Source organism: Rhinatrema bivittatum, chromosome 7 (genome assembly GCF_901001135.1).
Source record: "Rhinatrema bivittatum chromosome 7, aRhiBiv1.1, whole genome shotgun sequence".
Taxonomy (NCBI): domain Eukaryota; kingdom Metazoa; phylum Chordata; class Amphibia; order Gymnophiona; family Rhinatrematidae; genus Rhinatrema; species Rhinatrema bivittatum.
The window spans coordinates 191,350,174-191,373,374 of record NC_042621.1 but is presented as its reverse complement, the minus strand read 5'-3'; the positions used below and the strand labels follow the sequence as shown (position 1 = coordinate 191,373,374).

At 42.1% G+C, this 23,201-nt stretch overlaps 1 protein-coding gene across 8 annotated transcripts in view; it reads right to left on the bottom strand.

The window, feature by feature from the left end:
* Positions 1–22,721, bottom strand: part of HERC4 (HECT and RLD domain containing E3 ubiquitin protein ligase 4) — a 280,806-nt gene extending 258,085 nt beyond the window's left edge. Inside the window, exons 1-4 of one of the 8 annotated variants that reach the window (XM_029609698.1) lie at positions 22,442–22,721; positions 15,427–15,592; positions 15,015–15,118; positions 2,631–2,796 (exon numbers count right to left, since the gene is read on the bottom strand). The gene's annotated coding sequence lies outside the window, so the exon portion shown is untranslated. The remainder of the gene's footprint in view (positions 1–2,630; positions 2,797–15,014; positions 15,119–15,426; positions 15,593–22,441) is intronic. The other 7 variants (XM_029609697.1, XM_029609695.1, XM_029609694.1 and 4 more) reach the window with 7 other exon arrangements.
* Between the last annotated feature and the right edge of the window lie 480 nt (positions 22,722–23,201).

Genomic DNA, 23,201 nt, shown 5'->3' with positions numbered 1-23,201 from the left:
AAATGTTTTCAGCATGTTAAAAATTGTATCACACTACAGAAATCCTGCGGCAAAAAAGGTCTGATAAGTTTGTATTTAACTCATTTCTTTAGTGGACTTATTAATTTTATGTATGTATGGTTTGCAAATAAAAAGATCTGTTAAATGATTTATTCATTTTCACAGTTTAAAATTGTTTCTGGAGGACAAGCAGAATATGCAGTCTTCACACATAGGTGATGTAATTGGACAGACCCAGTCACAGAAGCGAAGTTAAAGTTTCCACAGTCTTCTGACATGTTCAGTTGAGTATGCGTGGGATGTACCATATCACAGAAGGCACATGACACTCCCTCAGTTGGTGTTTTTCCACAAAACTAACAGTCACACTTTTCTTTGCAAGTGGTTTTATGTCAGTAAAAGTAAATTTTTCTTTGAGGCTTCCATAGTTCTTGTAAAAAAAAAAAAAAAAAAAAAAAAAAGCTTCCTCTTAGTTTTCTTAGCTAGGGCAAACCATGAGATTCTTATGGTTGCCCCTGAGAAAATATTCCCTGGTTCACCACTTTTGATTGACTGGAATCTGCTGCAATGATGAAGAATCCCAAACTGCAGGTTTTGATGTGTTCAGGTCAAGAAGCGAGACTGGGACTCTGGTCTAAGGAATCACTGCAGCGATGGAGGAGGGGAGACGCTAGAAAGTTCCTCTAGCCTCCTTGAACAGAGGTAAAGAAACTTCTTACGAACCCTGTAATTTGGTCAAGTGACTTGTGTCCTCTGACCTTGTATAGGTGGTGCAACATCTTCTTTGGAGACCAAGATAGGTTTCTGCATCTGAATAGATAGTCTACTGGAGGTAAGTGGAACTATAGAGCATACAGATCTGGTGTTTCCAAATGCAGACCCTGCGTAAGCAACCAGGACAGTGTGAGGGTTTTTGTTATTAGAGAGGGCAGAAGTAGTACCACCCCTTTGCCTACTGATGCAGGATGAGCTGCAAATAGTTATGTTGGTAAAGCAGCCTTGTAAGATTGGTGCATTGAAGGCTTTGATGGAGTGGAATGCCTGGATGCTTTGGAAGAACCTGACTGATTGCATTTTCAGGAATCACATCAAGAAAAGCTGGTGCAACTCGAGGATGCTGTAGTGATGCAAGTGTTAGCTGCTTCAGGATTGAACAATAACTCCTCCTCCTGTGCATTGTAGGGTCATGTTTCAGAGGACCAGATGTATAGTGTTGTTGGTGCAAGGAAGCCTCGAGGTATGTCAATGAAGCGTGGGATGTGTGCACTGCAGGCATTGGTGCATCAAGTGCAATTCGCGTCAGGTGCTTCAAAGCAGCACAGTGTTCTGATGCACTGTATATTGATGCACCCTGCACCAACAGTGCAGATTATGGTCGACACATCTGTGCCAGTACCGATTTTCTGCACTTTGAGTGCTTGTGCTTCGTCAACACAGGCTAAGATGGTTCCAAGGACTGAAACCACTTCTAATTTAATGCAGGACAGCTTAAACTAGTGGACCCCGGGCTTCAGCCTTAGCTGATAGGGGAGTTTTTGAGGAGCTCCTGCTCAACTCTATTCCAGGTAAGGCAGACGATGCTGCACGGCAGAAGGAGGATTTGAAGTGACTACAGAAAGATTTATGCATCTGCTCAATCCTAATGACCCTAGAACATTAGGAGCATGGAGACAACTGTGCACAATGGTAACAGTATGTTTGATCATACTCCGGCCTGAGATACCAATAGCAGAGCTCAAGACCACCTGTGAGGGACACTGCCTTGACACAAACGTAGGTTTTGAATCTGCTCACAGTAGACTTTTTCTTCCAGCACAAGGCAAGACCTTTGAAGACTTTTTTTTTTTTTTTTTTTTTTTAAAGTAGCACTGAAAAGTGCTATTGTAGGTGCTGCGGGGCAGCAAGACAACTATAGAACAAGAATACTGAGATTAAAATATATGAATAGAGCTCAAAGCTCTTACTAGCTTGGAGAGATGCGTCTGTTCGGTGCTGCAAAATGACATCACCCACGTGTAATGGCTAATTCAGTCAGTTATCGACAAACAGTGGAAAATTATTGGCAATTGTAATGACTTATTGCAAAACTGGTTGTCATAGTTCAACATACCAATCAGTCACACATTAATTACAATAATAAATCGGAGTGCACATTAATTCCTAATCCTGATAATCTATATAAATGCATAAAGGAATAATTATTTTAAATGCAAATTTACAAAGATTGCCATTTGGCACAGGTGGATTGAGTACTTCCATATATAAGGAAGGCTACCGAAAGGAACTCTGTGTTACATTTTTCCAGTTTTCACCCCAGACAGTTAAAAGAGAATATCCCAATAGGCAAATTTTTGTGTCTTCGGAGATTGTGTTCAACTAATGAAGAGTATGTTACACAGGCGGCAGAACTTACAAATCAATTTCAAGATAGGGGATATATTACCAAAGTTATTAGAAGAGCATACAAATGGGCTGTATATGCCAATCGAGACAACCTATTATTATCCAACCAAAAGATCCTAATTGTCAAGAATTCTATGCACACTTCATTATTCTAATCGGGCATCCTACAAAGATATCTGCAAACATCGGAGAATACTCTTTGATCAAGAAATTTTTAAGTATCTTACTATTTTCACATTACAGAGAAATAAATCATCACATGACCAATTGGTGCAGGCCGCTCTTCCAAAAGCCATAGGAGAGGAACAACATCTTTGGTCAGTCTGCATGTGGCTCCTGTTCTGTGCATACCCATACATTGTGTCTATCGTCTTTTAGAGGTGGCAATAGTTCCTGTATGTATAATACAAATCAAGTTGTGTACGTTATTGGCAAACTGGTATATATTGGGCAGACCAAACGGAGTATTAAGATTCGCATTAGCGAACATTTAAGCTGCATTCAAACTAGACAAATGCAAGTAACATTAGCTACACACTGGGATGAAAAAAAGCACATTACTGACAATTTGAAATTTCTTGTGATTTTCCATGTGACAGCACATCTAGGCGGGGCCATAATGCGTCAACTCATCCAGAGAGAACAGTTTATTTTCAATTGGAACACCCTTGAACCTCATGGATTGAATCATGAGGTTGAATGGAATAACCTGTTATGATATTATGTTATTTTAAGTTACAATTTAGATTAGTGTTTATTATATCATTTCAGCTCACGATTCAATTGTTTAATAGAAACGTGGGGCACAGTTTTCAATTAGGTTGCTTCATAGAATATAAATGTTCCTTGTATTTCGTAGCACTGTACACTCAAAGCACTTCAGTCTTCAACAATGTAGTGTTTAACAGCTATGTTGTTCTTGCAGGCTCAATGACTAATTGCAAAAGATACCATGCAGTTTTTGATTAGGTCCTCTCAAGTACATCTTTGCATGGATAGACAATTTTGGGATTCTGACAGATTGAACACACAAATTAATTAAGGTTTGAATTAGTGTTTATCAAATGGTTGTGCGATCGGGAGATATTTTGGGATCATATGTTTGTAAACATTTTGAATAGATAGATGCACCGAATGTATAACTTTTGGCAGTTCTTTCAGGTAGTGTGTTTTAAACCGAGTGAGTGGGCAGGCTTTAAACGATTCTCAGATCTCAAAGGTTATTTTCGATTGTGATTTCCAGTTATCCCTTTAAAATTTGGATATGTTGCATGCACATGCAAGATGTTTTTTGCAACATAGATTAATTTTCATTCCCTAGTCGTTAATGGTAGATCGGATATGAGGTCAGTATATGGGTATTGTGTATTTGTTGCAATCATTTATCAGTTACATATAACCAGCTTTTGATTTATTTGTAGACTATGATATTGAAGCGTGTTAGATTGTTGTGAACAAAAATGGTTGATCAGGCATCACAGAATTTTGCCAGTAAGTTGTAATTCATCTTATTTTGTTGAGAACAGAACATTTAAGGTTTTTATAATGATTATAAAAATAATATATATCTTTTAGATATTTAAAGAACCATGCCGATACAACAAAGTATGAATTTCTGTGTCTGTCCTCACATTTCTTGCATATCAAGGATTTACCTGAACAATCGGTTCTCCAATCAAATTTTGATTTGAGCAGCTGGCACTTCAATCAAATGCTAAGTAGTGACATCCATCTTAGAATCCCACGAATATAATTATGAATTATATTCAAAAGAGAATAAAAACAAAGGTGAACCCCCTGAAGAAGCCAAAGCGGTGAAACAGCAGGGCCCGTCGTCGGGGTAGATCTGTCACGGTATTTGGCAAATCAAGGTTTTTAAACAATTGTATTTATATAAAAGGGGTAGAATTGTTATTGAGTTTTGGAAATTAAGGATTTAAAAATTGTATTTATGTAATCAGAAACTTAACAGGTGTATGTTGTTTATCTAAGAGTAACATGGAGTGATTTTTATGTACGAGTTTGTGTGTCGTGTATGAATGTAAGAATGGTGGTTGATGACCATTTTCCAATTTTGTGATTTTAGATGCAAAATATTTTGAGGTATGTAGAGCATACACGATTGACATATATATGTTTGATATTTTGTATTCTGGATGTTAATTCATTTTTGGAATAAAATGGCAATTTTTGTAAATTTGCATTTAAAATAATTGTTCCTTTTCGCAATTAGCCATATTTCTGGATAACCACAATAGCTAATAGGTTTCTTTGGTATGTACCATGTCCATACCTGGGAACTTTCCAGATTTCACCCTGAAACCCCGGGAATTTGCATCAACTGCAGGGTCTCAGGGAAAACATTAGTAAGCTCAGGGTCTCTCTGTGTACAGCTCAAGCCACTTTCCCTTTCCCAATAAGCCTGCAGAGAACAGGAGTAGAGGGCCAAGTCTGGAGCTGAGACTGCAGACAGCATGTGGGGAGAAATTGGAGAGGGGCTGCACATATACAACTCAGTTTGCAGCTGTGATTTCAGGACTTGGAACTCACTCAGCTGAGGGTAGAGTGAAGGTGCACAAAGCAGGGAGCTATGACTTAGGGGGTAGAATGGGATCTATTTAATGTTTGGGTACTTGCCAGGTACTTGTAACCTGGATTGGCCACTGTTGGAAACAGGATCCTGAGCTTTACGGAGCCTTGGTCAGACCCAGTATGGCAACTTACATTCTTAAAAGTTTTTATTGGTCAACGTTTTAAACATACAACATAATTCTGTACTATCTAAAACCAGTTTTTAAAATTTTACACTAACTAGCATTGCTTAGAATTACATTTACAAGCAGTGACAGGCAAGAAGGGAATAATTTGGAAGGTGGTTGTACCTTAGGTTTTATCAGTAACTGACTCTGAGAAAGCAAGTTTACTTACAGTAAATGGTCTTTTACGTAGATAGCAGGATGAATTAACCATGATCTGTGGGTGACGTCATCTGGTGGCACCTAATGGATTTGTCTCTCCCAGCTAGTAGAGCTTTGAGCTCTACTTAGCATCCTGTTTCCAACAGTAACCAATCCAGGTTACAAGTACCTGGCAAGTACCCAAACATTAAATAGATCCCATTCTACTAATGTCAGTAATAGCGGTGTCTGTTCCCTAAGTCAACTTGATTAATAGCAGTTTCAGTTTATGGACTTTTTCTCCAGGAACTTACTCAAACCTCAATAGCCTCCTCAGTCTATATTATAGCTCACAGGTCTCTGTGTATGCAAACTTCTCATGCATATTCATTGTGGATATCCTGAAAACCTGCCTGGCTGAGGGTCATCCAGGATAAGTTTGGGAACTACTGTCATAGTTAAATATAGCTAAGTCGATGACTCTCCAGGGAGGCGGGCATCTCATGGCCAATTCATCCTATCTACGTAAAACACCATTTACAGTAAGCAAATTTGCTTTTACCATCTATAAGCAGGCTGAATTAGCTATGATCTATGTGGACTACCAAGCTGAGTGCTGCAGCAGAGTGTTTACTGAATAAGCAACCCGGTCTCTAGCATGGAGAATAGATACTGAGAGAACAATTTACATAAAACTGCTTATCCGAAGGTACTGTCACCTCCTTGAGAGGTTGTTCAGATTATAATGGAACAGAAAAGGGTGAACTGAAGACAAAGTTGCAGCTTTTCAAGCATACTTAAAGGGGACTATCCCAAGATGAGCAACAGTAGAAGGCAGAGCTCTGAGCTGAAGAGCTGCGCCTGAGAATGAGATCTGCAATCCTGATAAGATGTAGCATTGCTGAACACATTCCACTATCCAAGTGGACAAAGTAAATTAGGCAACTGATGCTGTTAAAGTCATATGTGGAAAATAGATGCAAAGCTTGGCAATGCCATGAAGATCTTCTTATACTAGATAAAGACTCTTTTTTCAGTAAGGAATGAAGGTTTTTTTTTCATGAACACACAGTCTCAGAAATAAGGTAGTCAATACGATGTGTTGATTGATTTGGAAAACAAACAACTTTGGTAGAAAATTCAGATGAGAGGGAAGGACTGCCTGAACATGGAAAAAAAATGTATGCATGGCATATAGTGGACATGAGTTTGGAGCCTGCTGACTCTTGTAGCTGAGGTAACCACAATGGGAACGCTTCTTTTCATGTCAAGAACTGAAGAGAATCTCTCTGTGCTGACCCAAAAGGTGGCCTCATGAGTCAAGGAAGAACAAAAAAAATTGTCATACTGGATCAGATCCTGAGGATCCATCAAACCCTGTATCTTGTTTCCAATAGTGGCCAATCCAAGTTACAAGTACCTGGCCAGTATCCAAACATTAAATAGATCCTATGCTACTAATGCAGGTAAATGCAGTGGCTATTCCTTAAGTCAATTTCATAAATAGTAATTCATGGACTTTCCCTCCAGGAACTTATCCATACCTTTTTTTAAACCCAGCTACATTAACCACCCTAGCTACATCCTCCGGGAAAGAATTCCAGAGCTTGACTGCACTAAGTGAAAAATATTTTTTTCCGATTAGTTTTAAATGTGCTACTTGTTAACTTCATGGAGTGTCCCCTACTCTTATCTGAAAGTTTCACATTTACCTGTTCTAATCCTCAATTTTATAGACCCTCCCCCCTCCTCAGCCATCTCCTCTCCAAGCTGAACAGCCCTAACCTTCTAGCCTTTCCTCATAGGGAAGACGTTCCATCCCTTTATCATTTTGGTTGCCCTTCTCTGTACCTTCTCCAATGCAGATGCGGAGGCCAGAATGGCACACAGTATTCAAGGTGCAGTCTCACCATGGAGCAATACAGAAGATGACCTTCAAATCCCAAGGAAGGGGAAGATTTTGTACGGGGACTAAATGTGGCGCAAGCCTTTCATAAGTTGGATATCAGTGGAGAAGTAGAGATGTCCAATGTGTACAGGAACATGGTAAGCCATAAAGATGTTGAGATGTACTTTCACTGGTGATGTTAAAAGCAAAGTCAGAAAGGAGGAGCAAGTACGAATATGAAGTCTATAAATTCACTGTCATATTAACCAAGAATATGTACGAACATGAATAAGAACAGATATCTGATGTGGCTTTGACCTAGATTTTGAATGCTGGCTCAGAATGTAATTGTTAAACAAGATTATGAATGATGACTTTGTAAATCGTTGTGATCTTATTCTGAAACGACGGAATATAAAACGCCTAAAAGTACGTTAGCAAGTACTTGGGCTCACAAGAAAATGATTCCAAGATTTTGTTTTTCTCTTTTGCATCATGTGGAGAATCTGATCTATTTGAAGGTATAGCACGCTCTGGTGGATAGTGTGTTAGCTGGAACCAAAAATGTTCTCGATTGCACTAAACACAGAAATGAAGAAACAGTGTTCAATGTCCAAATCACTGGTTTGAGATACAAAAGGGCCTGCAGCATTCCTGTGTCCTGAGTTAACGATGTAGGATCTGTCCCCAGATATATGGGGGCACTGCTGGAAAGTTGTACAAGATATACAAACTGTCTCAGCAATGCTAGAGCTAAAAGAAACAAGGAAGCACAGTCTTGCAGCAGCTTTTACCTAGCCCAGGTAATCAGTAATAGCAATGGAAAAGCATCCATTAGGCTTGTCCTCCAATTAAGGAGGAAAGTGCCCAGAGCTAGTCTGAGATCACTGGGTAGAACCAAAGTGGGGAAAAAAAAGTTTCGTTTTCTGTTCCGAAGCAAACAGGTTAACTGACAGCCAATTCTCTAAAATGAAGAGTACGTCAGTTGTCAATTGTCACAAAGGCCACTTCTGCGGTCGGAATACTCCGTTGAGGTGATCCATCAGCGTATTGGAGGCTCCTGGAAGACAGATGGCTTATAGAACAGGCTAAAATCTGGTTACACACTCCCCAATCTTTAACACTTAACTGACATAAAACCAGAGCAACCCGTTTGAATTAAGATACTCCCTCAGACCTATTACAATTAATTTGTAACCTATCATTAAAGTCATTCATTGTACCCAAAGACTGGAAGGTGGCCAATGTAATGCAGATATTTAAAAAGGGCTCCAAGGATGTGATCTGGGAAACTATATACCAGTGAGCCTGACCTCAGTGCCAGGAAAAATCGTGAAACTATTATAAAGAATAAAATCACAAAACATTAAGATAGCCATGCCAGCATGTATTTACACAAGGGAAGTCTTACCTCATAAATCTCCTACATTTTCTTGAAGGGTGAATAAACGCAGACAAAGGTGAACTGGTAGACGTGGTGAATTTGGATTTTCAAAAAGCATTCAACAAAGTCCCTCATGAGAGGCTTCTAAGAAAACTAAAAAGTCATGGGATAGGAGGTGATGTCTTTTTGTGGATTACAAACTGGTTAAAAGATAAGAAACAAAGTAGGATTAAATGGTTGTGTTCACAGTGGAAAGTCTCAGGGATCTGTACTTGGACAGGTGCTTTTTAATATATTTATAAATGATCTGGAAAGGGGTATGACAAGTGAGGTGATCCAATTTGCAGATAAGAACATAAGAAGTTGCCATGCTGGGTCAGACCAAGGGTCCATCAAGCCCAGCATCCTGTTTCCAACAGAGGTCAAAACCAGGCCACATGAACCTGGCAATTACCCAAATACTAAGAAGAACCCATGCTACTGATGCAATTAATAGCAGTGGCTATTCCCTAAGTATAATTGATTAATAGCCATTAATGGACTTCTCCTCCAAGAACTTATCCAAACTTTTTTTGAACCCAGCTACACTAATTGCACTAACCACATCCTCTGGCAACAAATTCCAGAGCTTTATTGTGCGTTGAGTGAACAAGAAATTTCTCCGATTAGTCTTAAATGTGCTACTTGCTAACTTCATGGAATGCCCCCTAGTCCTTCTAGGGGGCACAACATTATGTGCCCCCTAGATGACACAAAATTATGCAGAGAAGTTAAATCTCAAGCAGATTGTGATAAATTGCAGGAGGATCTTGTGAGACTGAAAGACTGGGCTTCCAAATGGCAGATGAAATTTAATGTGGACAAGTACAAGGTGATGCTTATAGGGAAAAATAACCCTTGCTATAGTTACATGATGTTAGGTTCCATCTTAGGAGTTACCAACCAGGAAAGAGATCTAGGCATCATAGTGGATAATGCATTGAAATCATCAGCCCAGTGTGCTGTGGTGGTCAAAAAAAGCAAACAGAATGTTAGGAATTATTAGGAAGGCAATGGCAAATAAAGCAGTGGATGTCATAATGCCTCTGTACCGCTCCATGGTGAGATCGCACCTTGAATACTGTGTGCAATTCTGGTTGCCACATCTCAAAAAAGATATAGTTGCAGTGGATAAAGTGCAGAGAAGGATGACCAAAATGATAAGGGCATGGAATGGCTCCCCTATGAGGAAAGGCTAAAGAGGTTAGGGCTTGTTGAGCTTGGAGAAAGGACGGTTGAGGGGGGATATAAGAAGTCTATAAAATCATGAATGGACTTAAACGGGTAAATGTGAATTGGTTATTTACTCTTACAGATAATACAAGGACTAGGGGGCACTCCATGAAGCTGGCAAGTAGCTCATTTAAAACAAATTGGAGAACATTCTTTTTCACTCAACGCATAGTTAAGCTCTGAAATTCATTGCTAAAGGACGTGGTTACTGCAGGTAGTGTAACTTGGTTTAAAAAAGGTTTGGATAAGTTCTTAGAGGTGAAGTTCAGAAACTGATATTAATCAATAAGGAATAGCAACTTGGGATCTATTTAATGTTTAGATTCTTGCCAGGTACTTGTGACTTAGATTGTCCACTGTTGGACACAGGACAGATGCTTGGTCTGACCCAGTATGGCAAGCTTTGATAGAGCGTATTTTGATCGCCCTTATTTTGGGCAGAGTCCTCCGACAACGGCTTTGCTCGCAAGACCATGTGCCCTGGGATCAGAATAATTCTGTGGGAGCATTCCCCCCTTTCGAGGTGGTATCCACTGCTAGTAAGACTTGATAAGAAAGACAGTGAAGTGGCACCCCCATCCTGAACCACGCGGGAGTTTTATACTAGTGTAATCCTAGTCTTGGAAACCTGGATTGTGGTGGATAATGATTGGAATGGATAAATCCATCAAGAGCAGAGAACTCAGTGAAGAAAATGGATATAAATGTGGGTCAAGGGGACCATGTGCAATAACCGTCATATGTCCTGATACAACAAGAACTGCTCCAGTTGTCATGCAATGAGAGGTCAGTAGTTTATGCATGAGGGATATCATAGCATACATTTGATCCGTCAAACGTTAACGCCTGCAAGTCTATCCATGCTTAAATGAATTTTATTCTGTAAACAGGTACTAGAATTGACTTCTTGAAATTGATTAGGAAAAGTCCAAATTTTGTAGAAGACAGACCGTCTTGTGTAGGCAAAGTAACACTTATTCACAAGAGCTCACTGCAATTAGCTAATTGTCAAGGCACGGGAAAGAACTTGAATTTTCTGGGAACAGAGGTGAGCAGCCACCACTGTAAGGCATTAGGTAAAGACTCTCGGAGCTGCCAATAAGGCAAACGGGAATAATTTGTACTGGTAGTGGAAAGAAGCCATATTGAAGCAAAGATAGCGCCAAAGGGAACAATGGATGGACATAAGAAGACACCTCCTTCTGCTCAAGAGTGCACATCCATTCCTGCTCTTGCAGGAAAGGGAGAATCATACTGAGGGAATCCAGTTTGAATTCCTCTTAAAATAAATGTTTGTTCAAGGGTCTCAGACCCAGAATGGCCCTCAATCCTCCTGATATTTTAGGGATGAAGAAATATGGGGAGTAAATATCCAGTCCATATTGGGACACAGAGACTGGTTCTCTCGTTCATTGTTGAAATGACTCAATGCTGCTTTTGCCAAGCAATAGAGACAGACAGATGCAGATCAAGATTTGAGCACCATGGAGGGAAAGGTACCTGGGAGAAATGCAGACAGTATCCAGACTCATGATTTGGAGGATCTAGAGATGCAACGATATCTGGCACCATGCCTCCAAGAAGATTTAGATCTCAACCCCTCTGGAACAAACTGGGACTGGGTGTATGCTAGGACAGTTGTGTAGTCATAGGCTGACAGTGTTTATACTGCTGAGGTCTGATCGGAAGTTGGTGCTGATGTGGAGCCAGAAAAGGCAATACTGCTTGAAAAGCCAGAACTGAGCCCTACGAAAGCATGACTGGAAGTGCACAAGGTATGTGGAGACCCTCAATAGGTTGGACTGCTACATTCCATTTCTCAATGTGTTGCCGGGAGCAGGTAGGTCCGGTAACTGCATTTGGACATCAGCCTGGACGCCACTTACCCTGAGCCACGGCATATGCCAAGCTCAAATCCAAGCTGAGGAGGCGTGAAAATAGAGGTGAACATTTTTTCTGTTTGTAAACAAAACAGAAAAAAACAACACTGCACTACTCTGCCTTCAAAAGTGATTGTAGTAATAAGACCCTCCGTCCGCAGGTTGTAGGAAGAAAAAGCCTTCAAATTCTGAATACGCTTGTGAAGATAATGTACCACATGGAACTCATATGTAGAACTACAGATAGTAAGCATGGAGCTTTGGAAGAATGTCTTGCCAATATTTTCTAGCAGTCTTTGTCAGGGTGGACTCAATGACGACTGATACAGCACTGAGTCTGACTGATACAGCACTTCTCCAAACCCTGAAGATGATGGATTCTGCATTTGAGATGCAGCGTCATAGCCATAGGAATGCCAGAGATTGGCATTTCCCACATTCTCATCTGCAAACAATTATGGAATGTTGTGGATTGGCAGAACCACCGAATCCAACAGGCATCTAAATTCTGGAGGAGCTTTAAGACTTATAAACAAGGTGCTTTGACAGCTTTTCCATGAACTGAATGTCATATCTCTAGAACTCCTTGCTGAAAAAGAGGGGTTATAAACCTAGAATCCCCAAAAAAAGACGACAAACCAGGGGTCTCTTCCAGTCCAAAGGTGAAGCACCTTGGTTGACTACCTCTGAATAACTCAACTCTGTTGCCAATTAGGGAAAAGATGAAGAACTCCAAATCAAGGGTTCCATCGATGTGTTCACCCTGATGGATGATATTGGTACTCCGGGGCAAGGTATCACTATCACAATGCTCAAGAGATGTAGTTGTATTGATCATTCCATCTTCATAGATAACAAGGTAAGAAAATTCTCACTAGATCTGCAATCTGGTCAAGCAACTGATGTGTCCTCAGACCTTGCAAGGCAATGGAACATCACCTCTATGGATAAGGATAGGTTCCTGCATCTCAATAAGAGGTTTCTTTTCCTCTTCCTTTTTTTTTTTCCCCAGAAGCAAGTGATAGTATGAAGCATACAGAAGCTGGAGTCTCTAATCTGAAGATCTCCGCTATCAACTTAGAAGGAATGAAGGCTGTGGTAAATAAAGAGTGTAGATAAGATAAGCCTCCCAATGCCAAGAGGCATCCTGTGCGCTGGGTGATACCTCGAGGCCACCTGTGCTTAATGTATTCTGCTTCACTGATGCTGACTTACAATTATTCCACACAGGGCAATTATATTTCTTGACCCCATGATTTTGATTGAGCCAAAAGAGGAGTTCTGCTTGACTCATTTCCTGTCAAGATAGACAATGCTGCATTGCGGGAGGAAGATTTACTGAAATTCCTGTGAAACTCTCAGTTTCCTCTATGCTCTGGAATGTTGGGAACGTGGAATATCCATTCACAGCGAAGCAAGGGTAAGCCAATTAGCAACATCACACCACCATGGTTGCAGGTCACTGTGGATTCATCCTTGCTGGCCATTTTGAATAGGCAACAGTTTTTTTTATTTGTTTTTTTTAGTGTAGTTTGAGTGCTGCAGGGCAGCAAGGCAATTAAAAGTAAGAAAACTGAAGAAAAAAAATGAAAAAATGTAAAGGATTTTGAAGAAATTATTATAAGTGACAATACATGTCTGTGCTGTGCCCAGACAAAAAGAGATTGAGGAGACTCTTGCAGAACTCCCTCACATGCTCAGTAGATCTAAAAGCTCTACTAGCTATTTGCATTTATTAAAATGTATTAATTGCCCATGCCAAGGCCCTGGGTGATAAGAGCCATGGGGTAGATTGTAAAAGCCCTGCACATGTGAATCCTGCTGGATTCACCAGCGCGCCTATTTTGCATAGGCCGCCGGTGCACGCAAAGCCCCGGGACGCGCATAAGTCCCGGGGCTTTGCTTGGGGGGAGTGTCGGGGGGGCGTGTCGGGGGCGGCACGGGGCGGGGCCGGGGCCGAGTGCTCTGGCACAGCGGCCTGTGCAGGGAGCAGGCGACAGGCGTAACTCAACGAAATAAGGTAGGGGAGGGGGGATTTAGTTAGGGCTGGGGAGTGGACAAAAAAAAGTTCCCTCCGAGGCCGCACCGATTTCAGAGCGGCCTCGGAGGGAACGGAGGCAAGCTGCGCGGCTCGGCGCACGCAGGCTGCCGATTTTGCACAGCCTTGCGTGCGCCGACCCCGTACTTTTGTTCGCGCCGGTCGCGCGTACTTTTTAAAAATCTGCCCCTATATGCGAGTCGAACCCATTTGGTGCTGCTGGATGACATCACCCATAGATTGTGGTTAATTCAGCCTGTTTATAAACTGAATAGGCCAGTTTCTGCTAAAGGTTACAGTAATTCTAAAGTAATTACTTAACAAAAACTAAGACCCACTGTGTTCCATAATACAGCACATGCAAAATTTATTGAAGAAATTGCTGTTCTACCAAATTCACATTAAAAAAAATTAAACACTTTTACAATGAATGAAAAGAAAAATATTTATTTAGATTTAGCTCATGCTTTTCCATTGTTAGCTCAAGGTGAATTACATTCAGGTACAGTACAGCAGGTATTTCCCTGTCCCCAAAGGGCTTATAATTTAAGTTTTGTACCTGAGGCAATGGAGGATTAATTTTAAATCCTGCTTTTGTCTACTTTTCTTTCAGTCCTAAGTGTCTGGCTGGGCTCATTTTTTCATAGAACACAAAAGGAATTTTTGTATCTTGTTAAGATCATGATTAGTATGTTTGTTTTTAACGTGTTTATACCATTTGCTTAATGTGCCCGAGACAGTCTCTAAACATACTGAATGCTTTTCTTTTGAAGAAAGCCTTGAAAATGAATTATAATTATATATATATTTTTATTACTATAATCTATGAACATGTATTGCATACGGAAGGAAAATATTTTTGAAAAATAGGTTAGAGTCGTTTAACTGTAGGTACTCCTAATTATTGGATCTTGTTGAATTTTCTTTAAGCAGTACCCTCATTTTAGTTATTTAAAAGGTTGCTTAACATTGTATAAATTTAAATCCCAAAAGGAGCAAAGATGTCAACCTGTCCTTATTCATTAAAATGTTAAAAGGACACAGACTCATGTTTAATGTCTTTTATTTTTAATGCAGATCAGCCATAACATTCCAAAATTTTGGCTACAGATTCTTGTACACCTTGCTACAGAAATTATCTCAGGACAAAGGAGAAAAAAAATAAAAGTACCTTATCTAGAACTAGACCAAAATCTGAACAAACTTTTTTACTAATTCTGTCCATGGATATAAAAAGAGAATTTTCCCCTACCTGAGGTTATGGAGGGGAATACTGTCTATATAAAACACTGCCAAACTCCATTTAGTTACAGAGAGACATAGTAGAGTAGAGGAAACATGGTCTTCAAATGCAAACTGTAATAAAAAATAATTTAATCATTAAAAATATATATAAAATTGGAAACAAACAGTATTGTTTTGCTCCAAAAAATTTAACTTGAAAAAAATAGTAATATACTATATAATATACAGATAAATACCTTATAGGCCCAATTATAAAGGGGGAATTGCTGAAGCATACTTTTCCAAATAAACTCAATTTATAATCTTAGACTAGGCACCAGTAGGTCTGGCAGTACCCACATGGGATGGGGAAGACAGAATGGCCTGGTCATGCAGCCTAGCAAACTACACATGGGCCAGGAAGGATAAATTATTCTTACCTAATAATTTTCTTTTCTTGAGTCCTGCTAGACCAGTCCTTGTGAATAGGATTTCCCTCGTCCATAGCTGACAGAGGACACATCTCTTTAACGATCTCATTCTAGCTTTCCGGTTGCCTCATTTTGTTACTTGTTCATTGTAAAGCTTCTTGCTGCATTAAGTTCCCTGTAAACCGAGGTGATGTTCCCAATGTAACGCTGTATATAAATATGCTTAAATAAATAAATAAATAAATAAATAAGGGAGATGTGGTCCTGGTGCAATACAGCAGCCTACTGCTAAAGCATTGTGACCACCCAAAATCCCTGCAATACTCAATTTTTAAAACCTCTATTAAGCTGAAGACCACTCCAAGAGAGTCAAGAGGTAAAACGAGGAAAAGGTAGAAATAGGCAGAGTGAGGAAGGCGCTACTGAGCTGCCTCATATGAAGCTATTAATTTCCAATGATACTCATTGCTAGTCTTCCTAGGCTGGATCTGCACTGGTCTAGCAGAACTCAAGGAAAGAGAATTATCAGGTTAAGTGTAATTTAACCTTCTTTATCATACTGTTAGACCAGTCTTTACCTAAGGGAATTACCTTAGCTTCCCCTTTCTGGGGGCAAGAGGAAGACAAGGCTGTCCTCAATGCTTCCACTCCAAAGACAGAGTCTGCCTTCGGAGCAGGAGGTGTGAAGGTGTGCAGAGATGACTATGTGGTGGCCCTGCAGATTTTATCCAGCAATATCACAGATGCTTCAGCCCATGAAGCTGCTTGCACCCTCGTAGAATGGGCTCATAGTCCTGCTGGAGCCTGCATGCCCACGAGTATGTATGCTGAGGATATTGCCTCCTTGATCCATCTAGCTATGGTGGTTTTGCATGCTGCAACCTCCTTCTGAGGACTGCCAAACACCACAGCCAGCTTGCCTGACTTCCTAAAGGCATTTGTTTCCTTCACACACTTCAATAGCATATGGTGTCCATCTAACTGACATATGCCTTCATCTTTTTCTTACCTTCTCTGCTATTAAAGGCTGGCAGAGAAACAGACTGGCTAATATGAAAGACTGGTACTACTTCTGAGAGAAAGGATGGGACTGGCTGAAAAGTCACCACATCCGAGGAAAAGAACGAGTACGGGTCCCTACATGATAGAGCCTGCAGCTCTGAGAAGCACCTTGCCAAGCAGATAGCTGCTAGAAAGATGGTCTTAAGGGAAAAGTCCTTTATAGAGACCTGTTTTACTGTTTTGAAGTGAGGCTTGTCTAAGGCCCTTAAGACTAAGCTGAGATCCCAATAAGGGTATGAAAGGCAGACACATCTGTTTCACCCCGCTCAGAAATCGCCGAAAGTTTGGGTGCGCTGTCACCTGAGCACCTTTGACTCAGCCCCTATAGCATGAAATCACAGTTAACTGCACCATCAGGGAATTAAGGGCCAGCCTTTGGCTAAGTCCACCTGTAGGAAGTCTAAAATACGTAGTATACCCATCTTCCATGGGGAGAATCCCTGCAAGTTGCAGAAATCTTCAAATAATCGCCAGATTCTGATGTATGCTACTGATGTTGAGGGTTTTCAGGCTTTTCACATGGCTGAGGAGATTCTGGTTGAGGAGTAACCGCCATTATGCACACATGCACCCTCAAAAACCAGGCCAGTGAACTGTCTCGGAACCTCTTAGAACCGGCCCTTGCCAGAGGAGGCCCTTTTCCTTGGGGAAAGTACAGTGAAGCTCCTATCCACAGCCTCACCAGGTCCACATACCAAGGCCTCCTTGGCCAATCTAGGGCTACTAATATTACTGTGGACTAGTGGTCCTCTGTTCTTTTTATCATCCTGTTTACAAGAGTCCACAGTGGGACTGACGAATGGCCACAGGCACAGAAAAGCATCGAAGCCACTGCAGCCCAACTCTGCCCTGCAAATGAAGAAGACGTTTACCTTGGCATTTCAGCTTGTCACCATTAGATAGGCATCTGGAAGCCCCCAGCAATTCACTATCATCTGGAAGGCCTCTGGACTCTTCTCCCACTCTCCTGGGTCCGGCCCGGTCCTACCAAGGAAGTTAGACTGGAGATTGTCCTTCTCTGCTATATATGCTGCCAAGAGCAAAAGCTGATTCTCTCTGTCCATGCGCACAGCTGGGCTGCTTCCTGCGCTAGTGCACAGATGTGGGCGTCCCCTTGTTTACATATATCACTGTCGTGGCATTGTCTGATATCACTCTGACTGCTCTTACTTTCAGCAATGGGAGAAAGTATTGGAGTGCTAACCTGATAACTCATCTCTAGCTGGTTTACTATCCACTGAACATTTCCCTTTGACTACTGTCCTTGGGCCATTTGGTCTTGGTAACGGGCTCCCAACCTCTCAGGCTGGTATCTAAGGTCACTACAATCCAGTCAGGGGTTTTTAGAGGTATCCCTTTCCGCAGACTGAAAGGCTATACACACCAGTCCAAGCTTTTTACTTCTAGAGGCATTTGTAGTCGGCATTGGTAATCCTAAGAGGGCAACCAGCACAAGAGGAGGGACTTCTATAATGGACTCACATGGGCTCTGACCCAAGGAACCAGGTCCAGTGCTGCTGCCATGAGGCCAACTAACAGGAGGTAGTCCCATGCTCTGGGTCAATCTTGCCTTGAAAGATTCCCTGGTGAGGCTGTGAAAGGTCTGAATCAGCTTGGACACTATTGGGAGACAACATGACTCTTCCTTCCCCCATATCGAAGTAAGCTCCTACAAATTATAGGGTCTGAGTCAGTTCCCAATTGCTTTCTGAGAGGTTAATCATCCACCCGAGCTGATGTAAGAACTGGCCTACTCTTTCCAAGAACCTGCACTGATTTGGCCAATTGTACAGGTAAGGGTGCACTGTAATTCCTTATTTGCAAAGGGCTGCTGAATCACCACCATGACCTTAGTAAAGTTCCTAGATGCACTCACTAGACAAAAAGGCAGAGTCCAGAACTGAAAATGCTGTCTTAAGACACCGAATTTTAGGAGGCTTTGGTGGGTAATCTGAATAGGAATGTAAAAGTATGCTTCCGCTAAATCCTCCTATGGAATCCTGTTGTGCGATCTGGAGGTCTTCCAACCCCTGATACGGTTCCCCTTCATGTTTACCTATTGCAGAAAACTGAGGGGTCGATGCAATAAAGTGCACCCAGCCTAGCACACAGGTTTACATGTATTTTTGGACACGCCAGACTAGCACCCGATGCAATAAGATTAGCACATCCAAAACATGCGCCCAAACAAATGCGTAGCTGATAGCGCCCATCACATGTAAATTCCATGTAGATGAGGCTATACCTATTACTTTTCGATGCAGAAAATTGCTGGGCACCCAACACACGTTTTAACGTGGCAAATTTAACTCCAGCCCCGGAGGTGGTGTAAAGTCAATCTGTGAGTCAAGGACTCATGAGAAATTTAAAAACACAATCCTCTGTGGTTCCTACTTGATATTGTTGTGACACTTAAATTTACTGCTTACAGGGTTGAAAAATAAATGTATATTACTTTGATTTAAAAAAAAATAAAATTCTTCTGGACACATAAATTTAGATCCCCACAGCAAGGGGCACTTAGCTATGGGCATCATCAGCAACCTCAGCAAAATTGGTCAGAAGCAGGAGGATAAAAACAAATGCTCGTATTGAGCACCCATTGCAACTGTGGGCACCCGATGCATTTAAGCACTAGGAACACAATTTTCCCCTAGTGTGTTCTTTTTCTTTACCCAAGCCCTCATTTAAACACTGCATAGGGCACCCAGGGGTGTGGCTGCTTGTGCGTTAGGAATACGAGTGCCCATTTTCAACGCAAATCTTATTGCAATGGCCAGATAGGAGAATCCCCTGGCAATAGGTCCCAGGGAACACCTAAGCCTTCTAGGTTTGATACTGCATTCCCTCCAGGCGCTGTTGCTTCCAAAACAAAGCCTCTGCCTGCCCTTCCTGGGTAGGCAGAAGCCACCACCTCCTGAGGGGGCTGAGCCATATCCCTGTCACAGACTGGGCACAAGGAGCCTATCACTACTGGCACCTTTTTAGGGTCACAAGCCCCATACCTACAGCCTTTGATTCCTCCATTTTTCCTATAAAAGAAAAAAAGTTTTAAGGTGAGGGGGAGGCAGGCCACCAAGGATTTTGTGGCCCTATTAACTGCTGCCTTCTCTTTTTTTTTTTTTTTTGCAGCCTAACGCTTTACTGCAGGGGAAACAAAACTCTGCTTATCATGTGCCTCTACCAAGACTGATGCTGCCAGCTCCCACAAATAACCATCCCCCTCAACTGTGGCCTGCAACCAGGGCTATCATGCCTCAAACACCACTTTCCCTGCTGCAGTGATTGTGGCACTGCTGTGGCTGCAATAAAACAAACAGACATGGTAAGCAAGCAGGTAGTTCCTGCCTCCCCCAAAAGACAAGGGAAGTACGCACCCCTCTCCTGTGCCTCTGTGCTGCCAATGGAATTGGCCAGTTCAATAGGTCTCAGCATGTTTCCTGTTATTTTCCCTTTTTTTTTCTAAAAAGGGAAATTTAAGCACTCCTGTAGAACCCAGAAATGAAGGGAGAGGAAAGGCAGAGAGAGTTCACAGTAGGCAGAACAGGAGAGGGGAGGGTAAGAGCAACCCAGAGCTGCACTATCCACCTGGGTTCCCAATTCTCTGGGGTACAGAAGAGGGAACCCCCCTCCCCACCAGGATACTCACTAAACTCCAAGGGTCCTGTGAGAAGACCCCCAAGGGTGCTCAACCGGGAAGCTGTTTGTTTTTAATGTCTCCTTCCCAGGAGCAAGCAGCTGCAAAGGACTGTTGTCCCGGAATCTAGTGGTCACAACCAGGCGGAGGACAAACCAAGACTCTTGGAGTTTGAAAAGGTATCCTTATTCATCACAACTGCTGAAAACAAGAGACTACTGGACTGCAGCAGGACCACAGCTCTCTTTTAAACCCATTAAAGAGGTATTCCCTCTGTCTACATGAGCTGTGGAGGAGAAAAATCCCATACATAACAACCACTCTAGCATGATAAGGAAGAGAGAAAAGGCTTTGAAGAGAGAGATGATGGAAGAAGGTGAAAAGAAACTGAAGGAGGCAGGGGAAAAAAGGAGAGGCTAGAGGAAGGAAGAAGGGGAGAAAAATGTAAAAAGTGGGAGGAGGAAAGGAGCAAAGCAATGTTTTTAAGGTGCATGTCGAATCTTTACAGTATATTTTAATTTCTTCTCAGAAAGAGGGGTGGTCTTAAAATTCGAGTTCTGTTCAGCATGAGATGGTGGTGGTGTTATAACTCTGGTGTGGAGCTCATAGTGCACAAGTATGAAAAATAAAATACAATCCCTGGCCACTGGGGCTGGGTTCATAGCAGTGAAGGTGTGCTCAGGCCCTGGGGAGGAGAGAAAACAGCTGTTGCTATTGTGGTGGCCCATAATGGCTAGCAAGACTCGCTGTCAAAGTAGGCAGACCTAGGAATGGCAAGAAGTCCTTGCTTACAGTCCATAGAACTGTAGAGATCACCAAATGGAGAAAAAAGGGTGACGGTGAAATAAAAATATATTTAGTTTCATATTTTATTATAGATAACTGCTTTGCAAATAAAAAGGAAGAAGATTAATTTACAGGTGACCTTTTACAAAAAAAAATGTAAAGACTGTTCTTAATAGAAAATAGATTGCAGAATAGGTACATTTTTGGATCTGTAATCAGTCGGCAACACAACTGCTTGTGTATTTTGGTATTTCTATAATGTCATAATGGGCAACATTTTTTTTCCTGTCATTATACCTGTGCAGCGTAGCCCTGGTTTGTATGAAGAAACTTGGTTTTTTTGTTTGTTTTGTTTTTTTAAGACAGCAGGCTATCCTTTATATTCATAAAAAGGTTCTATTTCAGGGTTTTCCAACCAATGTGCCCTCAGACCTGATCAGGAGTAATATGGAAAAGTCACTATTGCCTCATGCTCAGATCCAAACCTGTATTTGGGCTCTACTCACAACACCTAACAGCAACAAGAGTTGCCAGCAGTGGCTCTTAAAACATGTTGAAGCTCCTTTCTGAGAACATGTGTAATCATACATGCCTCTTCCTAGGTACAGCACAAGCCCTTGAGTGTGGTAATTAATGGGCAGCACGCAGGACATGGATAGTTAGGCTCACTTTGTTTGGCACACACAGTACCTCCTCATCTGCTTCTCCTGAGCTTCTTCCTTTGAGTCATTCCAGCCTCTGTCTTATTCCCAGGCTGAGTGAGGGGTGGGGAGGATGCAATGAGCACTGGATATAACTCGCATTAAGCAGCTCTGGCAGGCATAAGAAACAGACATCCTGCATCATACCGACTTCTCTTCCTGAACTTATATATGGTAGGAATTGACCCACTGTGATGAATTTGTGTGTGTCTCTACCTCCCATCTTCCTTTTGTTTCCAAATTTGGAAGAGACTGGTGGGGCATTCGGTGCTTCTCCAGCTCTTATTTTGATCATACAGTTTTCGCTATGTCCGTGGCGCAAAGTGTGCCACACATTTTGGTTACTGTAGGTGTGTGCGCCTTGGCCTTGAAAAGGTTGGGAAACACTGTGCTTGCTGTTTGATTGATCTCGGTGGAGCACACCATCTCTTGCCAATTTTCTCAAATTATAAATGACATTATGCTTTACAAAGACCATGCACGAAGAATATGTTTTGAACCGAATCTTAGTTTCTTTAACTAGTACTAACGTAATACTTACCGCTATTCAAGCCAGAATAAATAATTCATTATTGACATGCTAAGGCCCTAAGGTGCTCAGCTACAAAAAGCGTTAATTTCTTTCATAAGCAACCAGAGCCTACAGCAGCAGCCGCCCAACAAAAGCCATTTTCACTAGGGAAAAGCCATACGGAGATAAGCAGGGGGGCAGGGAGTCTCCGCTCCTGGGAAAGTAGCCAGGCCCGGAACTGTGAGACCTCAGCCGAGTGCATAAAGCTCCTCCACCAGGGACCCGGTTTCGCTCACTCACACAACCTGCAATGAATGGGTCGCTCACCGCACATAGCCAGCCGCGCGCCAGCATTCGGACTTAAGCCACAGCCGCCACTTACTCCGCCGACTCCGAGCCCTGCGAAAGCACGGCGCAGCCAGGGCAGGCAGCACGGCTCGAATGCTGAGAGCTGGAATCCATCGATTGCGCCCACTCCACCCTTGAGCTCTATAGTGACGCCCTCCTCAAAAGCGGCAGAGCGAACCGCGCTGGCCCGAGCAAATTTTCTGCTCGATAGGCGCTCCGAGGAAAGGCTGGCTCGCGGGAGCGCGCGCAGGAACCTAGCTGTCGGACTGGATGCGCGCAGTACGGGAAGGGGTTGTGATGTCAGTAGCGACAGTGCGTTAGTCACGTGAACCAAGGTTTGTCTCTAGACCAACCTGGAAATTTCTCCTATAGCTAGAACAGCGTACTTAGTTCATTCATGGTGTGTATCTGATCTTGCTTCCTGGGTTTATATATTTTATCATTTCATATTTTGGGAATATTAATTTATACCTGACAGTTCCCCACTCTCACATTCCAGATGCGTCCTTAATGTGGGATCTTCTCGTTTTAGCCAGTAAGTCTGGTCTTGGATACTGCGATCTCTTTCAGCTGGTAGAGAATGCTGCTTTTCTGGTATGACCCGGTTCTGGTATGGGTTGATGGAGAGTACTGTTTCTGGGGTCTAACTGTATGTGTCCTGAGGTGCACAACCTAATCCGGGATTTACAATTCATGTTTTCGGCCTGCAAACAGGTTTGGTTTTCAAACAGGGGCGGAT